This window comes from Microtus oregoni, unplaced genomic scaffold (assembly GCF_018167655.1).
Source record: "Microtus oregoni isolate MIOR12 unplaced genomic scaffold, Mior012 000035F_ref0000213, whole genome shotgun sequence".
Classification (NCBI taxonomy): domain Eukaryota; kingdom Metazoa; phylum Chordata; class Mammalia; order Rodentia; family Cricetidae; genus Microtus; species Microtus oregoni.
In genome coordinates, this window is record NW_024543094.1 from 14,740,001 (window position 1) to 14,759,011 (window position 19,011).

Genomic DNA, 19,011 nt, shown 5'->3' on the forward strand with positions numbered 1-19,011 from the left:
GAAAATGTATGGAATTTTCAGAGGCCAAATTGTCCAGACCCGACTCGACATTATCATCTACCACCTTCATACCCAAAAGGCGTCTGCACCACTGAGCCACACATGGAAAGCAATGCATCTCGAGGTTCTGAGTCAGGCCACATTCATAGCTGTACTTGGTCACGTGCAGCCCATAAGCTGTAGTTCGGACCAGCCTGATAAAGTGTACAGTAAAACCACTTACATGCGATGGGCTTTAAAGTCCTCCAAGTACTGTACTCTGAGCTGCAAAACAGAGCTGTTCTGGAAGCCTCCTCAAATCTCCCTTCCCACTCCAACTCATAGGAGTCTTGGTGTTTGCTTCCCTTCCTTATAGATGGTAAAAGGGAATGATAAGGAATGTACTAGAATAAAAGAGGGCCTCAGTGTTCTTGGGTATGAACAGGGAGATAAACTCTCACTGACACGCGAGAGACACATCGCAACAGACAAAGAAGCAAAGATTTCGAGTTCAGCAAGAAAATTTCCACAGAGCTACTTAAGCTATTTGAAGGTGGGGCTGCGGAGATGTCTGCCAGCAAAGTGCTTGCAAGGCAAACATGAGATCTACGTGCCCTGAGTCCCCGCAGGGAAGTCCAGCGTGGTGGCACACTTTAGTCATCTCAGAACTAAGGAGGAGAAGACAGCAGGTCCCTGGGGCTTGTTGGTTAGCCCGCTTGTTAATTAGCTGGAATCCATGAATTCCAGCGCAATGACAGAGGTTGTCTTAAAGACAAAGTGAAGAGTACCTAAGGAATGACCTCTGGCCTACACACACACACCTCACTACAACAGAGAAATATGAGCAATTGCAGTACTGGCTCCCAACTCTCCTTCCAGTATATAGAAGGCCGAGGCAACAATCCGCCAATAGTTTAAGACCAGCCTCTGCCTCAGAATGAGATTCTGTATAAAAAATTAAAAAAAAAAAAGATAAATGAAGAAGGCAACACAACAAGAAGAGTGACTGGCAAACAGCAGATGCTAAAATCAGCAGCTAATACATTAAGAACAAGTTTTGAGCAATCAGATTGATCCACAGTCCACTCACAGGCTCTTCTCGGATCTTCAGATCAGGATGCTCTCTGGCAAAGTGACCTGTTGCTCATTTCAATTACAATTAATAGGAGACTTTGCAGGAACATGCACTTGAAATTCGGACTCCAGCAACACAATTCAGTACATGTCTTAGTTTTGATCAAATGTGGGGAAAAGAAAACAAAATGACTACATTTTCCAGGGAACAGAGAAGGCACGGTTTGGTATCTCCTATCCTCAGGAAAGAAAACTTCTGGGGGCAAAAGAAAACTCTCAGAATAAAAGTTTGCCCATCTGAAGCAAGCCTTTCTGATGTTTCACCAGAATCTGTGAAAGCCTCTCCTTTCCCCTCTTTCAATAAGACCACTGAACAAATTCAGGACACTAAAGAAATGGTAGGGACAAAACCAAATAGGAAGAAAGGTAGGGGAGGGGAGGGGAGGGGAGGGGAGGGGAGGGAAGGGAAGGGAAGGGAAGGGAAGGGAAGGGAAGGGGATTAAATAATACACTTCATGTAGGATTTCAGATACACACACACCGGCAAGATGGCTCAGCAGACAAAAGCTCCTGTTGCACAAGCCTGAGTTTGATCCCTGGAGCCCACAGAGGAAAGGAGAAAGCTAAACTAACTCTGCAAAGCAGTTCTCTGATCTCCACACAACACGTGCATGTGCATTTGCACGCGCACACACAGACAGAGAAAGAGATGCATGCACACACAAATGCGCACTTGCAATAATAATAATAAACGAAAGTCCTGAGATCTTTAAAGGAAGAGACCTTCACACTGGTCTCACACCATTGTCCTCCAATCACTATGCTGACGATATTTGCTCTATTTTACAAATGTTATAACAATTTACAAATTACTTTACAAATGCTCTATCAATTTCTATTTAAAACTATTTCATGGCTTGTTTGGTTTGGCTTTTGTCTTTTGTTTTTGTCTTTTTTTTTTTCAGAAAAGATCAGAAAAACACAACAGATACTTTTTCTTTAGTCAGTGTGGAAAACAGCCATCTTATCCTAGAAGGAAAGCCTATTGGTGGTAGTGTGGTTTGCATATAAACTGCAGCCCCCACAAGGGGCTCGTATATTCAAGGGTTGGTTCTCATTGGTGGGGCTATTTGGTGAGACTCTGGAAACAGCAGGAGACAAGGCCTTGTGGAAGAAATTATGTTACTGGTGTCATGATCTTGGAAGCTGTCTCTTGTGTCCTCACACACCCACACACACACTTATCATGTATCATATATGTCACGAGGCAAACAGCCTCTGCACCATGCTCCCACAACCATGATGGTTTGTCTGACCAAGATCGCAAGAGAGGAGTCAAGGGTTACAGCTAGAAACCTCGAAAGGGTGAGCTGAAACACACCCTCCTTCCCTTTCGTTCCTCTCATCAGATAATGTGTCACAGTGATGAAAAGTCTGATGAGCACAGGCTTTGGATCTTGTATAACAGCTAACTGTCAACCAATGGTGGCAAATTACCACGATTAACTCATCACTCTTGGACAACAAGGTGGTCGGTATGACGGCAGCATCTGTGCAGAGGAAAGTTGAACTGACATTGTGAATAAACAATATTCCCTGTTAAGTTCCAAGTTCTTTCCAGAGTCTCAATTTACAACACGCAACCCTGTATACTGTCTTTATACTGACTTAAATATAGTCGACATTTACTTTAGTAAGAAATTATTTTTCTTAAAGACTGCCCCGGGACCTGAAAGATGGTTCTTCAACTGAGAAAGCACTGAGGCTCTTGTAAAGAACTGGGCTTCTATCCCCAGCACCCACTTGGTGACTGCAAACCATCTGTACTCCAGTTCCAGAGGATCCAACCCCCGCTTCTGGCCTCCACAGACTTCATGCACACGGTACACAGACATACATGCAGGCAAAACACCCATGCACAGAAAACAAAAATAAATCACACAAAGTAACAAAAGGAACTGTCCTGATCTTACAAAGAATGGACTGCCCAGTGGCCAAACCCAAAGACTGCAGATAGAAAGTTTTAAGTCTCCCAGGGGACAGGGGACACTTTCTCCCTAGCTACCAGTATTCCCTAGTCATCAAGACACACTGCAATCATTATCCAATGCAGTCTGAACAACCCCCATCAAATCTGGGATAGTAGTGTACATAGTGCAAGGGACCCGTTTAGACCTGGGAATGAGTAGACTCAAATCAAATCGGGCATTTCTTCATGACTTGCGTTCAAAGAAACCTCATGAAACCCAGTACGCACTACTTTCCCGAGCAGAGATGAAAACAAGACCTCATGTGGCTCTTCCACCACTGAACAATAACAGCACTTACTCCTGCACGGTGGCCTCCAGCTCACCAGCTGCTCTCGGACCTTATGTCACACAACTGTCACCTAAGGCCAGCCATGTTTTACTACACTTTGGGGACGTGAAGCTCAAGCATAGCTTGAGCACGTTAGCATAGACAGCCGGCATCATGGACTTTGTCTCTTTGTTTCTGGTCCCTCGTGACACAGCGACATCACCGAGTAAAACTCCAGACCAAGGTTCTTTTGTAGACAAGAAGGCTCAAACTCGTAGGATAGCTACATTCATCCAGGTCACACAACTAGACAGAGTCATCTCTGAAACTAAGCGCCAGACCTCCTGAATTTTCCCTGTCTCTTCCTATCAACAATTGTCCTTATATACAAACTAGGCAGACATTCCTGGGTTATCAAACTTAATGCACAGGCCGACCATCCAGTTTGTTACGGAAAAAGTATATTTTCCCTATTTTCTTTCCATTGTAGATCAGCGACAGCAAGTTGCTATTGAAGCAATATGGATATAAAGAGCTGGGAATGGAGCATAAATTTGAATTACAAATCTCAATATCACTTTGGTACAAAAAATCTTTATGAGCTTCACTTCCTGACAAGATAAATTTCCTTTTGAGAGCTGTATTGTTACATAGACACACAAGTTCCAAATCCTGAAATGCAAAGACAGAAGTGTTATCCAAACTGACTATACCAGACTCGAGGGCATTTAAACCCCACAGTAGAGCTTTTATTGGTTGATTGATTGATTGCTCAAAATAAAATGTTTAGAAAGCTAGAACTCTTATTCTAATATCTACAACAAACTTGTAGACTTAAATGTGGGCTCAGAAAGTGAGGGGTTTTGCTTGACTCACATTCAAAATTATATTATATTAAGTAAAACATAGCACATGTATTTAGGCTCAGCTCAGAACAATGTTGCTAACACTTCCCATTTCTTCCCAGAGTTTTTTGGAGGTATTATTGACATGAAGAACAAAAAAAGAAAGAAAATGTCACCTCAGCATGGGCAGAAAAGGGATTTGATGAACATAGCAGAGCTTGTGATAAAAAAAAAAAAGAAAAGGGATCTTGTTTTGTGTTGTGGTTTTGTTTTATTTTTCCATATCAAGAATCATGGAACTAGCTAGTTATACCTACAAAGGGCCATCGTTTTTTGTAAATGTAGTCTGTACTATCTCTCAGCCAAACAGACTGTATGAGGTTCATGGTCTCGGCACCCTACCTGGAGATGGGAAACACTCAATGTGTCACGGAAGCAGATCTAGGCTAGTATGTACAGAGCAATGGGTACTTGGTGCTGTTTTTTCTAAGATGAGGACTGCCCGATACCCATCCCTACTCAACTATGTTTGACACTGGCCTAGGAATGACCCTTGCAAGCAGTAGAACTTTGCTGTGGCACAAGAGATCTCTTAGGGTAGTGAACTTTTTTCCTGCCCATTGAAGGTCCCAGGAAAGATCTAAAAGCCATTTCTTCGTGGTTTGGAGGGTCTCAGAGAGCGCAAATTCAGGGGTAAATATGGAGAAAAACACAGAAGTTTGTCCCAAAGACAGCTTGACCAACCATTCCTTTAAAACACTAAAGCCCCCTCCCTATTCCCTATCACCAATTCCCCATAAAGACAGGCAGCCCTTTCCTCAAACCTGATGGAGCCTGAATGCATTCATTTGGTGTAGTTAGATTTGGTTCTTGGACTATGGTACCAGGATGAAGAGGTGAGAGTGGGAGGCGCTGACAATGATTTACTAGGGCAGTGAGCCCCGGTTCAAAGTAGCTTCCTTTCCACCAGGGGCTAAGACCTTCCCTTCCCAGTTAGTATCCAGATAGGAGCCCCTAATCCGCCGGTAACCAGGCATATGGGGCAAAAATAGAGCTAACAGGAGAGAACCTGAAGTCTGGAACTGAGTGAGCCACAGGTGCACGAACGTCGCTAGCCTTTCTGGGAATCCCACACAACCCTACAATCTTCCATATCCCTGAAATTCCAAAAGTGAAACTGAAAAGTTTGGGAACTGTTTCGGGAACCAGGTTTCCTGGCATTGTCTCCGGTACTCCTGGATGCTGCACTGATATCAAGACGGAGCACCCCGCCGCTGCTCCTCACAGGTTCCCCGGAATCTCCCTTGGATTTTTTATGCAAAGCCACTGGAGTGCCCCAAGTCTCCTCTGTGCAGCGCTGGTCGCTTACACCACCTCAGTTCCTCCCTCTTCTCTCCGCTTTCCATGAAAAAGGAATACTTGGGCCCTGCGACAATCCTGTGGAATATTCTTTGGAATTAACTGGATACTAGATTCCATAGCCCGAACCGGTGCAAAATTGTGGGTTTTGAAGCCTTAGGATGAGCTACGCCCTCATCAGCCGCAACATCAAGGAGGAAGAGGGGAAGGAACCATGGTTAAAACTGCAGTTTACAAACACAGATTTTGTACTTATCCTTATTTCAACAGAGCCCACGGATGCCCTCCCCTACCCCACCCCCATCCCCGGGGACGCGCAGGCTGGGAGTGCTGGGAACGCGCCGCGTGCTCTACTTGGGAAGATGAAATGCTTCCTGTCCCGCCTGTCAACAGTCGCTCAGGTGGGAAGAAATAACCTGCGGTGGAGTCTCTAAAGCTCATCTCCCACCCACCTGACACCACGAGCGGACTGGACGCCCCCACCCTACTTAGCGGAGTCTGAGGAACCCAATAAAAATCACCCTCTGGGTCCCTGCAACTGCCAGGTGATCACGTTGTTACAGTAACTACAGACCTGGCTTGTCCTGATTTTTAATCCAATCCTTTATAAATGCCTCCTCGATCTTAGCCTTGCGCTTTCACATCCGTTGGCGGAAGAATGTCCTCCCAGACCAGCCCTCACCAGAGCCGGCGAGCGCCTGGAGCGTGGCTCACGCCCACTCTCCTAGGCTCTTTTCTGCTCAACCCGCCGCGCAAACCTTACTCCTTGGCTGCGTCGTGGACACGGGCGACCCCTATCGGGGACCCCTGTTCCCAGCGAGGCAACTACGATCATGCATTCTGGGTGGCTTTTTTCCAGGTCCGGGTTTACTGGCTTTCCTAAGAACCCCTAGAGTGGCTCCAATCTTTGTCTCCAAACTCCACTCTTAGACCCTCCCATACCCATTCAGACGTCGGGTGTAGACCTTTCCCCTGCACTCCAACTTCCCTTCACATCACAAGACTACAGCCTAGCCCCGAGCGCATACTCATGGAGGACACCCCTCCCGCAGCAGTCCGGCTGGTTTCTAAACTGAGCTAGGGACAATTTTTTCCTAAAATTCACTCCCCATCCATCACCTTCCCTAGAACGGAAAAATCGAAAGTGACCTGGCAGCTCTTGAGGTTGACCTTGTATGCCTTTTGCTGGGAGGTCCGTGCTTTCTCGTCGTCTGCAAGACTCGGCCCCGGCCCCCAACCTCCCACCTTTGCAGGGAGTGCAGGAAAACAGGAGCCTATCCCTAAACGTGGCACGTACCTAATCTCCCCGGGCACAAAATCCCATTGACTGCGTGCAGCCCTCCCGACTGCACCGAGTACCCTGGACAGTTAGTCTTTTTTAATAAGCACCTCCTCGCTCCTCCTATTCCACGCAAGATCCAACAACACGGAGGAAAAAAGAAAATACAACCCCTACAAGAGCGAAATTAATCATTCCCTCTGCCCTCGTGGATTCTGCACCTCGTGTCAGCAGTTTGTCACGTCAGAACGTGGTAGAGTCTGGTTCCGAGACACACACACACACACTGACGTGGGGGATGGGGGTCTCTTTAATACACACCCTAGCGACTGCACATACAGACTTGTGCACGGTTCCACAAGCACACACACGAGGCAGTTGCGCTTGGTTGCCCTCATCCCGGCCCGAAACACCCCTCCACCTTGGACCCTCTAGCAATGGGCTAAATACGGATAAACCACGGGGGAAAAAAACTGGAAAAGCTAGCTTCTCCTCTTTTTTCCTACTTAATTCGCTAAAGAAGCTCCTGGAGTAACCAAAAGGAGTCGAAACTAAGGCGTGGCCACTTTGGTTGGGTTTTTTCCCACCTCAAAACCTTTATTTTCAGTTTTTAAAAGCCACCTTAGCCCGCCATATTGGAACTGGTACGGTGTCTAAAGACTCCTTCCCCGCTGCTGTAGCGCTTCCAAGAAAACACAAGTATGGACTGAGCTGAAGACGTGTGTCCGGCCACTGCAAATCAACCACTTCCCACACCCAATGTTCTCCCTTTCCGAGCCTAATCTCTTTCAACCGCTCCAAGTCAAAAATCAAAACATTCATCTAGCAGTTCTTACAGTTGCTTTTTTTAAAAGAGAATTTCAGCAAGACACACACGCACATAAAAATAAATAAATAAACTCCAGAGCTCGATTGGGTTAGTAATTCTGAAAAGAGACAAGATGAGTGTACACAAGAAAGCCCCGAGTGACGGGATATTACTTTAAAGGGTAACAAAAAATGAACAAAAAGATCGCCCTTGCTAGAGCTCGCTCCGAAACTACTATTGACAATTTCAATTCCGCTGCACAAGGCAAATGTTTCCAATCGGGCGATTCCAAATGTCTGCGGGATTTTGGAAACAGCCCCCACCCCACCCCTGCTGATTTACAATTCTACCACCACCACCTTGTTCTCCCTAGTCCCCACCAAACCCCCAATACAAACCAAAAGAGGAAGACCCCAGAGCGGAGGAGACGCGGGAACGCGGGGTAGGTGGCAGAGGCGGCTGCGTCGCTAAAACGAGTGCACAAACGAGGAAGGTGGGCGGCGGGAGGGAACAGGCTGCACCCGGAGGAGGACGAGGTCACTTTGCAACTCCGGACAGACTCCCGCAAGGCCTGGCTTTTCAGAGCAGGGAGCCAGGGGAAAGGGGGTGGGGAAAGAAAAAAAAAATGACAACCCAGAGCGCAGAGAGGAGTTAGAGGCTTCGCTCGTCGCTCAAGTGCTGCTCATTTCCTCCCCAGCCTCTGCTCTTCGGGTTTTCTCCTCCTTCCTCCCCAACCCCCCGCCTCCCCCACCTCCACCCCTAGGCTGGTTCGGGCTTCCTTTTTTTTTTTCTTTAAAAAAAAAAAACTAAACTGGAAAAAAATGCCTTTCGGTGCACTCAACCTGCGGGCCAGAGATCTGCTCAGGGGCCGGGTTAGGCGAGGGGACAGTGACTAGGGAGGCGTCTTACCTGATGAAGTTTATCCTGCCCAGGATAGTGAAGCCAGGCCCCCGGGTACGACAGGAGTGGGCGCTGGTCCCGCTCACCCGCCCTCCTTGCTCACTCGCTCTCTACCCGCCGCCTCACTAGCGCGCCCGCTCGGGTCCTCCAGCTCCCACTACAGCCTCATTCCAATATGGCATCCTCTCTATGCGCATGCCCGGCACTCTTTTTTTTTTTAAGATTTCTCTTTCTCTCTGTACAGCGAACTCCTTCAACGACCTTTTCCAGCGCTTGCAAAATGTCTCAAGCCAATTAGCCTGCTGTTCGTCGTAGACTCCTTCCGCCCAAAACGCGACATCCTCCCACCCCCACGCTCCGCCATACAGAGACACCTCCCCCAGCAGGCACAGTCCACGCCACGCGGCCCCCTTGGGGCCGCTCCCTTCCCTCCCCTCCTTCAACTCCCTCCATAAGTGATGGGTAGAAAGTTCACACTGCAAGCATTCCCAAACACCCATTTGCACCGACAACTGAACTAATGCCTCAATTCCTTCGCGGTTGTTTGTTTTCTGGGTTTGCAATGCCCTGATCGACCCAGTATACAAACTTGTACTATATCTGCCCAAGAGCTTTCTAAATGGGGAGGATGAGGACCCCCCAAAACAAAATCGATTGTCCCGCCCGGTCCACCCCACCCTGCTCTTTAATTGTACTTTTCTACTAAGATTCTCAAGTCTCCTGCCTTTGGGGGAGGGCAGAGGGATCTAGGAGAGGTTTTCCATGGACTGGTAAAACGCGTGAAAAGCTGGAAATTAAGTTTGGACTGTCGGGGAGCTCTACCAGCTGCGATCAGCTGGGATGCGTATGACAAAGCGCGCCGGGCTTCTTGTGGGACACCTGGCCAGAATGGGTTCCCAAAAGGTGGGGATAAGAATCCCTGAGCAGATCGAGAAAAACGAAGACTGCGGAAGAAGATCAACGCAGTCTGATTTGCGGGGTCAGTCCGCACTTTGTCAAAGATGTGGTGGGAGGAGAGAAGAGCTTTCCCAGCCTTAGGCGTGATGACTGGACAGAACGCAAACGAAATGGAAATGTCCCCGGTACGGAAAAGCTGGCGACACTTAGGTAGGCAAGATCCACGGCTTACAAAGCTAGGAAGCAGAGGCGAGGTGCGAGTGTAGATCCGATTATATAGACTAGGAAATGAGCAGACACAATTGCTCCCGGTCTTTGCCTTTGCAACCTTACATAAAAGTTCCCCACGCCCGAGTCTTCTATTGCCTATCTCTCTCTTACACCAATCACTAAAAAATTGGCACATTCTGGGATTTTTGTCACCCTTCCTGATCCCAACATCCCAGATATATATCCTCCCTCATGTGATGAGGACTAGGGACCTCCAGTGGAGTTTAAGGAGCCTGGGGCTAATCTTGAGCAGGAGAACTCACCAACTATGAGGCTTTAGGTCATCTGGAAGAATCAGGAAATGTGTCTGAAATGACTCTTGCCACAGATGGACCTCCACAAAACCTGTGGGCGAAAGTCAGGGATTTGGGGAAGGTGGTGGAAGTTAGGAGAGCCTGATCACTGCCAGAGGGGGAATACCCTATTTCCTTGACGTTTTTGGAGAACTCCTTAGGAACTCTAAAGCGCATCGCCTTCCCCCTCAGACCTCCATTTAGAACATGAGCTACCTTAGACCCAGAAGCGCCCAGTCACTCGGTTAACAGCACTCTCTGAGGCGCACATGTTAATCCCCAGCCTAAATTCGCCACTCCTAAAGCTTACCAGTGTTTTAGGAACACCAAACCATAGTTCTGAGCTCATGCCCCTTAAAGTCACTGACGGCAGAGAGTCCTCAAAACAACAGTGTCAGGTCCCTGAATATTACCCATCCCACCTGCGCCCGCAACTGACTCTTTCATTGTCTGGAAGCGGTTCCAAGATGGATCCATAGTAAATCCGAGGATTCCAGTGTTAACTCTGGATCTCAAAATCTTAAGTCACCTCTTTCCTCTTATTCAACACACAGTAGAGCCTTCAGAAAGAGGGGGGAACAAAATGAGAGACATCCTTAGAAACTTAGAGCGCACAAATCCGACTTGCGCTTCCGTCCTGGAGACAGTGGTCAGGGTCTTGTCCATCCCCCCAAGTGCAAAGCGCTCTTGGACCGGAATGGCCTGGAGCTCAAACTGGCTCTTCCAACTTCCCAAAGCCGCAGGCTGGGGCTGCGCTAGGCGCCCTAGGCTGCGGGACTTCTTTGTGCGACCCAGACCGCCCACCTAGCTCCCAGCTCCCCACAGGACTTCCGGGCAGCTCTTGTTTGGAAGGAAATCGGATTTTATCAGTCCACCAGCCAAGAAACTTGAGTTGTAACCAACCCGTAAGAAGTCTCGAGTATACTTAATGGTCTTAAGTCATGATTCCCCGTAGAACGTTATTCCATCAAAATTTTAAAACACACATCTGATTCTCTTACCTGATTCTCCAAGGCAATTGAGCAATTCCTCCAGATGGTTGATACTCAGACCCACGTTATATAATTTTGCCCGTGGATCTAGAATAAACGGCTCGGAGTTCCATTTATTTATTTATTTATTTATTTATTTACTTACTTATCTACCTTTCGTGGTTAAGGAATAAAAACATTGCGCTACCACAGTACACAATGGCTGCATTGTTTACACAATGATCTTCAATGATACCTACAGCGATCTGTCTCAAAGTTCAGTTTCCTTCACTTTTGATTCATTCTTTGCATGTGACTTTCCTTAAAGTCCCTTACCCTTTCTTTCTTTCTTTCTTTCTTTCTTTTTTAACCACCTCCCACTATTCTCTTTTATCCAAGGACACCAGAGAGACAAATGAAGACTGGTTAACAGATTACCTCAGGCAATTAAAGCTACCCCCTTCATCCTACTCCAATGCCTTCCAATTTCCATTTTCATTTAACAACCAGACCTTTTTGGGATGTGGGAATCCAAATGTGGGCTCCACCCCCAAATCAATAAAACAACAACCTTTGCCAAGAATAAAGAAGTAGTGGGAAAAAAAAAGACTGGTTTTTTTTTTCAAAGTAAAGACAATTTGCACTCCAGCTCAGAAAGTCATGTAAGTCTCACGATTAATACAAGATTTGTCTCAGCATCCTTAACACTTAAAGAAAAGCTCTTCCCAAATAAGTCTTTGATAGAAATGGCTATAGGCGCCATTACACTCCTAAATTCTAGCTAAACCATGGTTATCATTACCATGTTAAAATATTCAAATTCTTTTTGTTAACTGCAAAGTGTGTACATGCTCTTCCATTTCTTTGGTGACACAGAAAAGAAAATTAGGAAGTTCACAGACAAAAGTTTCTCCTTCATTTTCTGTACATTCCTAAGAATTGTATCATGAGAACTTGCAGGCTTGGAAAAGTGTGTGCTTATATTTATATTAAAGGCATGCAGGAGTTTAAATCTTGTTGCATTCTTAAATAAATAATAAAAATAAATACATGCTGCTTACTTGCTTAGGCACATCCAGTGTTTACATTATCACTTCTTTCAAAGGAAAAAAGAGAAGAAATCGCCTTCCCAGAGACTCTTCCTATGTGAATTTTCTTTAACAGATACAGGGTATGGAAGCCTGCACAAACCAGGAGCGCTAACAGCCAAAACTAATATTTGACAAATGTGTGCAATCTGCTCTTCCCGGGAACCTTTACCCCCAAAAGTGTTTTCTCTTAGTAAACATAAGAGAGCATTTCCTATCCCCTCCTAAGTCACCAAGTCCAAATTCTATCTCTCTCCTTTTCACCTTTCTTTATCCCTTATCATCATTAAAGTACTTGGCCAGAGTGCCAGGAATCGAATGACCTTGGTGCTTGCTTTGTCATTAATTTATCTGTATAAGCTCTGGGAATTCAGTGGCCTATCTGCTGCACGTTCTCCCAGTGTGTAAACTAAAGGCGTGGAGCTAGATGTTCCACAAAGGCTTTTAAGACTCCAAAGATTTTGTGATTTGCTTTACTCCAAAGCCATACATTGCTTTCTGTAATATTCTAACACTATCTCTACCACTTCCATATAGGGCAAAGCATAAACTGTGGAGGTCACAGAAAGAAAGAAAAATCAAGTGCACAGATTTGTGGGGCCTTCTTTGCCTGATTGGCCTGGGAAGCTATTCTTTGGATCCTGTTTCTTCCTTTCTGGACTTCTGTTCCGTTATTAGCATTACTGTGTGGGTTTTGCCTTGGCCTCCAGAAATGTCCAGAACTGAGGTGAGTGTGCCAAACATGAAGGTGATTTCGAAAAATACTTGGAGAAAGAAGGCATACTCACATGGCTAAAAAATTATTTATCTATATTAGTGATGTTCACAAAAATATAACCATGTCTCTCATGTATTTCTAGAAATTCCAGAGACTTATTATTGCTATGGCTACTTGTGTAATTTCAAGACATTTTGTGTTCCTTTGGAAAAAATTTAAAAAAAACATACACGAAATATTTTAAAAGCGCACTGTGTCTAGATGGGGCATTTTTTTTTCTTTTTCAAAGAGCTAACATCTTGTTTGTTTGTAGAGTGTCAGTTAGACTAATGGCTACTTTCTCCACAGAGGAAAATCCTGACAAACATCACTAAGGACTTTCACAGCTATTGACTTGAACACCTGGCACCCAGGAATGTATCTGAGCGGACAATGGTTCACACATTGCATCTTATGACGTTTTCTCTCAGGCAGCGTGTTTCCTGTCCTGCAGCCTCAGGCCCAGTCATTTTGAGAGCTGGAATCCAGAAGGATTATACGGTCAGTGCCATTAACTAGACAGAGCAGTAGGAGCAGCGCTCTGGCTTTCTGCTTCTGGCCCTTTGGGTTCCACTGTGCTCCGAATGATAACAGAAAGGGGGGTTGTTTTGCTTCCATTTCATTTCATATAGCCCAGGCTAGCCTTACATTCACTCATATACCAGAGGACGGTGGGTCCTCACAAGCAGCAACACAGCTGTTTCTAATGGGATTCTCGGGATCAAATCCAGGGCCTTATGAATTTAGCCAAGCACTCTACCAAGTGAGCCATTTCCCCAGTCCCAGACACTTGTCTAGGCATATTTTCATACATGATAGCATGTAATAACTATCAGTCAATATTGTGTATAATGTTTCTTCTAAATGGTTTTGAGAGAAACATCATAAACATGTATTCTTTGATATACAAAGTTCCAACTCTTTGTCACTCTACCTAAACATTGTATAACTTTTTAAAATTAGGGAGATGGCATTTTTCTGGACAACATGTCACTGGCTAAAGGTATTGCACACGCGCGCGCGCGCACACACACACACACACACGGAGATAAACTGGTCAGGGATATTGCTTCTAACTCTAGAACAGTCTTTCCTCTGTGTGTGCTGGCCAGCTTGAATGAGGTCAAATCGACACTGTGCTAATGTATACAGTCTCATTGGACTCATAACATAAAGTAAAATAAACGAAACAAGCAGGTAAAATCTAACATCATGCATAGACACAGTGGGTCACATCAGTGACAGGGAGTCCACTATTTTAGTGAGTATCCAGCTACTGTGTGTAGACAAGATGTCAGTGACAAAGCACAGTGCAAAGTCTCCCTATGTTTTGTGGTCACTGTGTAAGCTTCTTTATATGACCTTATAACAAAATAAATAATTATTTTCATAATCAAAGAAGGGACCTACAAAGGCTTGCTCTGCAGTGCCATCTACTGGAAGCAAGGGCTGACCTGCCTTTGAATTTTTTAAGGGTGGTCTTTTTGTTATTATTTATTTGTAATAGAAAGAACATTGGCCGATGTAGGCATCAATAGTAAGGGAAGACATGGGTCCTGATTATGTTTAATGTAATCTCATGTATTGATATCTCTGTGTAGAAAGAAGCTGCAATATAACCCTATCAAGACATTTGTCCTTTAAGTAAAAGGCATATAAAGTACTTGAATGTTCTTTGAAAAGTAAAATTGCTTCCACTTTTCAAAATAAATCATTAAAACTAGCTCTTTGAGAGAGCTATTTTTTATCATCCATTTAAGAATTTGTTAAATATTTGTCAGTGCCCATGATATGAATATCATGTTAAGTTCTTGGAGGTGCCAGCCTTGAAGAGAAGGAACTTCTTCCAAGTTTTCCTAAACCAATTTATTGAGGAAGCAAAGGTTTATCATTAAGTCTGGAAGAATGTGAAGCAATGAAAACTGAAAGCAAGGCTCAGACTGTGACTCGGCGATAGCATTGCCTCCTGGAACACACCAGGCCCAGGGGTCCGCTCCCAGCACGGCAAACAACCAGCAAAGGTAACTGCTGTGTTCACCCCGACTCCGATGTCCTAGACATTGCTGTGGGTCTGAACCGCAGAGAGAGAAGTTTTAATCCACAGTACTTACACTCCATTAGGGAGAAGTCAAAGGTAATCAATCTGACAACATGCCACTCAGAGGTTCACAAAAGGGAAAAGAGAGAAGCAGAGAAAGGGACAACAATAGAAAGAGGCATGGCATTTTATTTGGAAGAAGTTTCTGGAACTGACATTTGGGACAATGTGTGGAAGGAACCGTGGCTACAGATGCCCTGGGGTTATCTTGACTGGAAAAAAAAGAATTGTATAAAAGTCAGATGATACTTGTTCAACCACATGAGCATGAACTGCTAACTTTACCTGCCTAAACTAAGCCATGTGTTCAGAATTCCAGATAAGAAACCACATAAGTCCCTTTCCTTCCTTCCTTCCTTCCTTCCTTCCTTCCTTTCCATTCCTTCCTTCTTTTCTCTTTCCTTTCTTTCTTTTTGTTTTTGTTTTGTTGCTGTTGTTATATTTATTTTTCAATATAAATAGGGTTTGATGCAGCCCACATTGTACACTCCTTATGCAGCCAAAGAACCTCCTGCCTCTACCTAACAGACGCAGGGATTACAGATGTGGACCAGCACATCTGTTTTATGCAGTGTTGGGGATTAAACCTAAAGTCTCTTACACACTAGGCAAGCACTCTACCAACTGAACTACTCTCCCTTTTTAACCTGATAATTAACTAAAGTGTCAAGAATCAAAGAAAACCATAGAAACATGTTATTATGAAATCCAGAAATGGAAGAGTCTAATAAAAATGCCCAAATTAAAGTTTAACCTTGAGTCATATAAATGGGAGCAAACATTCTATTTTTGCCTTGGCTGGTCCTTGGGCAAAATGACACCTAGAGATAGCTATCTCCACCTATTCCTACCTCAGGTGCGTTATAAAACTTACCTTAATCCAAGTAAGTTATTATCAGCACTATTCATATTGTTTAGTTAGGTACCACTTGCTTTTACATTTGTGCATATATTTCAAACTGCCTTGGGCTCTTATACAGAAGAGAATTACAAAAAAAAAATTTTTTTTTGAGACAGGGTTTCTTTGTGTAACAGCCTTGACTATCCTGCAACTCACTGTGTAGACCCAGCTGGCCCTGAACTCAGGGATGCACCTGCCTCTCTACCTCCCAAGTGCTGGGATTAAAGGCATGCACCACCACGCCCAGTGAGAATTACAAAATTTTTAGCATGAATAAAATTTTTATTTTAGGTGTGTGTGGGGTGGTGGGATGACCTAGCTCAGGTCACGGAGTTTGGCAGGAAACACCATTATTAGCTGAGCCAACTTGTCAACCTGTAAATGACATTTCTTGTGACTCTTTTGCAGGTGTGGCTTTCACTGGTATAGCAGAAGAGGAAGAGGAAAACAAGAAGGAAAAATTGTAAAAATCAGAAAGTTCTGTGAGACAGAAATATCCTCATCTCTTTTTATAGTCTTCATCCTCGGTCATAGAAACCATGTTGAATGAATCAATATTTTCCACACCAAAAAGCCTCCAAGTATTTTTTTTATTCTTTCTGTCTACTTATTGAGGAAAATTATTTAGCTTGTGCATGTGTGCGTGCTTGAGTGTGTGTGTGTGTGTGCGCATGTGTGTGTGTGTTGAGCGGATGCACATACAGAAGCAGACTTAGGATACCTTGCTCTCTCATTCTCACACCTATCCCCTTGAGTCGGGGTCTCTCCCAGGCTAGGTTGATAGTAAGCAAACCCCCAAAATCTTCCTGTCTCCTCCACTACCTCTCACCACAGGGCTGGTGTTACAGATTCTTTAGGTGGGAGCTGGGGATTTGAACCCATGCTCTTCTGCTGGTGTAGCATGCGCTCTTCTCTGTTGAGTCATTTCCCCCATTGCCTGGCTCACTTTGGGCAGTGAAAACACGCCTATCTAAAGATCACAGCTTGAACCTGGTATTTACCTCGGTAATTTGTTCCTCAAAGAGTCTCAGTAAATGTTTGCTGTGTGAGGTCAAGGCTTTGGCCTTGACCTGTATGTCATCTAAGCACTAAGGCCTTCTTCTCCGTTCTGTAAACAGTGTAGTGTTACCTCGTGAACACTTGAGAGAAGACTGTATAGAAATCGGCCAGTGCCTTTCCTTAACTTCTCAGGAGAACAAATCAGATTTGGGATTTTGAAAGCAAAGTTTATTTACACTGCTTCTGAGTGACCCATGGACTCCATAAATGCAAGGTTTGCATTCAATGTGTATTGTGTCATTGGAGGGTGAGAAGGTGGACCCTGCCAGGGGTGGGAAGGTGACAGTAAAGGGCTGCTGGTACCTTTCGTAAGAATGCTACCTTTATCAAATGAATGTCAGCCATACGTAACCACCTAGAGGATGCAGAAGCCTGAGGGTGACTCTCACTGGGATAATCCAAGGTGTGGGCACAAAGCAGCTTTCTTCCTTCCCATCTCAGCCACAAGGAACGACACACGTTGGAATGTTGGTTTTCTTTGTTTATTATTGTTGCTCTGGAAACTGAACCAAGGGGCCTTGCAAGTCTTCTGCCACTGGCTTACTTGCCCAGCCCTCTTCTTATTTTACGTTCTACTGTCTTGTTTTGTTTTTTGAGACAGGGTCTCTCTCTGTGTAGAAGAGGCTAGCCTCAAACTCACAGAGATCTGCCTGCCTCTTCTTTTCAGTGCTGGAATTAAAGTGTGTGCCATCATATCTGGTTTCATGTAGTAGTAAGGATGGGAAAACTGGGGCCTCCTGCATGGTAGGCAGGCATTTTACCCACTAAGCCACTTACCCAAGCCTTATTTTCAATCTTGAGATCAATCTCACTAAAGTCACTAAGTTGCTCAGGATGGCTTTTTTATTCATTTTTTTTTTTTTCGACACAGGCTTTCCCTGTAGCTTTGGAGCCTGTCCTGGAACTGTAGATCATGTGAACCTCCAGCTCACAGAGATTCGCTTGCCTCTGCCTCCCAAGTGCTAGGATTAAAGGCGTGCCCCACAAACGCCTAGCCAGGATGGCTTTCAATTCACTCTGTAGTTCAGAATAATCTGGAACTTGGAATCTTCCTGCTCCAGCCACCTTTGACCTTGGGACTGCTAGCTCCCAAATAATGAAAGAAAGACTTTGTATTAATTCTGTAAGCTTGGCCTTAGCCTTGCCTTGTTCCCAACCAGCTCTTATAACTTTAATTAACCCTTTTATATTAATCTCTGTTCTGCCACGTGGCTCATTACCTCTCTTCAGTATAGTACAGCCCACTTCCTCTGTGTCTTGCTGCTGAATTCCCCAACTCTTAGATTCTTTCACTGGGTACCTCTCCCTCCCCACCCCTCCACCCTTCTACCCCCCCTAACCCCCCCCAGTCCCTCATATCCTCTCCTGCCTAGCTATTTGCTGTTCTCCTCTTTATTAAACCAATCAGAAGGTGCCTTGGCAGAGACACAGCTTCACAGTGTACAAAAAGATTATCATCCCACGACACACTTGTCCTCTGATGTGATGGCCTCCTCCAAACATCTCAATGTAAAAGTTCTCTGTAGCAACAATGGGAAATTAGAAGAGAGGAACTTGTAATTTATCCTGGGAGAAAGCGCATGGGTATACGCTGAGACCACTGATTTGTGTCCTAATTTCATTTCTACTGCTGTTATAACATATCCTGGTCAAAAGCATCTTGAAGGAGAAAGGGTTTCTTTTAGCTTAGAGTCCCAGGCAACAGTCCATTCCTGCAGAAGAGTCAGAAAGGCAGGGTTTTGTGGCAGCTAAGCGCATCACATCCACAATCAAAAGCAGAAAGAAGACATGCATGCTTGCTGAGTATTCAACTTTCTAACAGTTCAGAGCCCAACCCCAGGCAATGGCACTGCCTTATTCAGGCTGGGTCTTCTCACATCATTAAGGCAATGAAGACAGTCCTCCATAGACTGACCTTATCTAGATAGTGTCTCATTGAGACTCTCATTTCAGATGAAGCTAGGTTGTGCCAAGTTAACAATTAAAGCTGACCATTGTAGGATGCAATCAAGGAGCAAACAAATGGACCAGCACTATCAGTCCTAAAACTTTGGCTTTCTACTCTCCTTTGCCAAAGTGTGGGAGCACAGAAATAAGGATATGAGCACTCTCAAGGTTAACCTTGTGTGTTAGCT

General features: G+C 44.9%; 1 protein-coding gene across 2 annotated transcripts in view; it reads right to left on the reverse strand.

The window, feature by feature from the left end:
- Nucleotides 1-8,815, reverse strand: part of Sfmbt2 (Scm like with four mbt domains 2) — a 178,680-nt gene extending 169,865 nt beyond the window's left edge. For both annotated transcript variants that reach the window (XM_041630819.1, XM_041630818.1), the window contains exon 1: nucleotides 8,552-8,815. The gene's annotated coding sequence lies outside the window, so the exon portion shown is untranslated. The remainder of the gene's footprint in view (nucleotides 1-8,551) is intronic.
- Nucleotides 8,816-19,011: the final 10,196 nt, after the last annotated feature.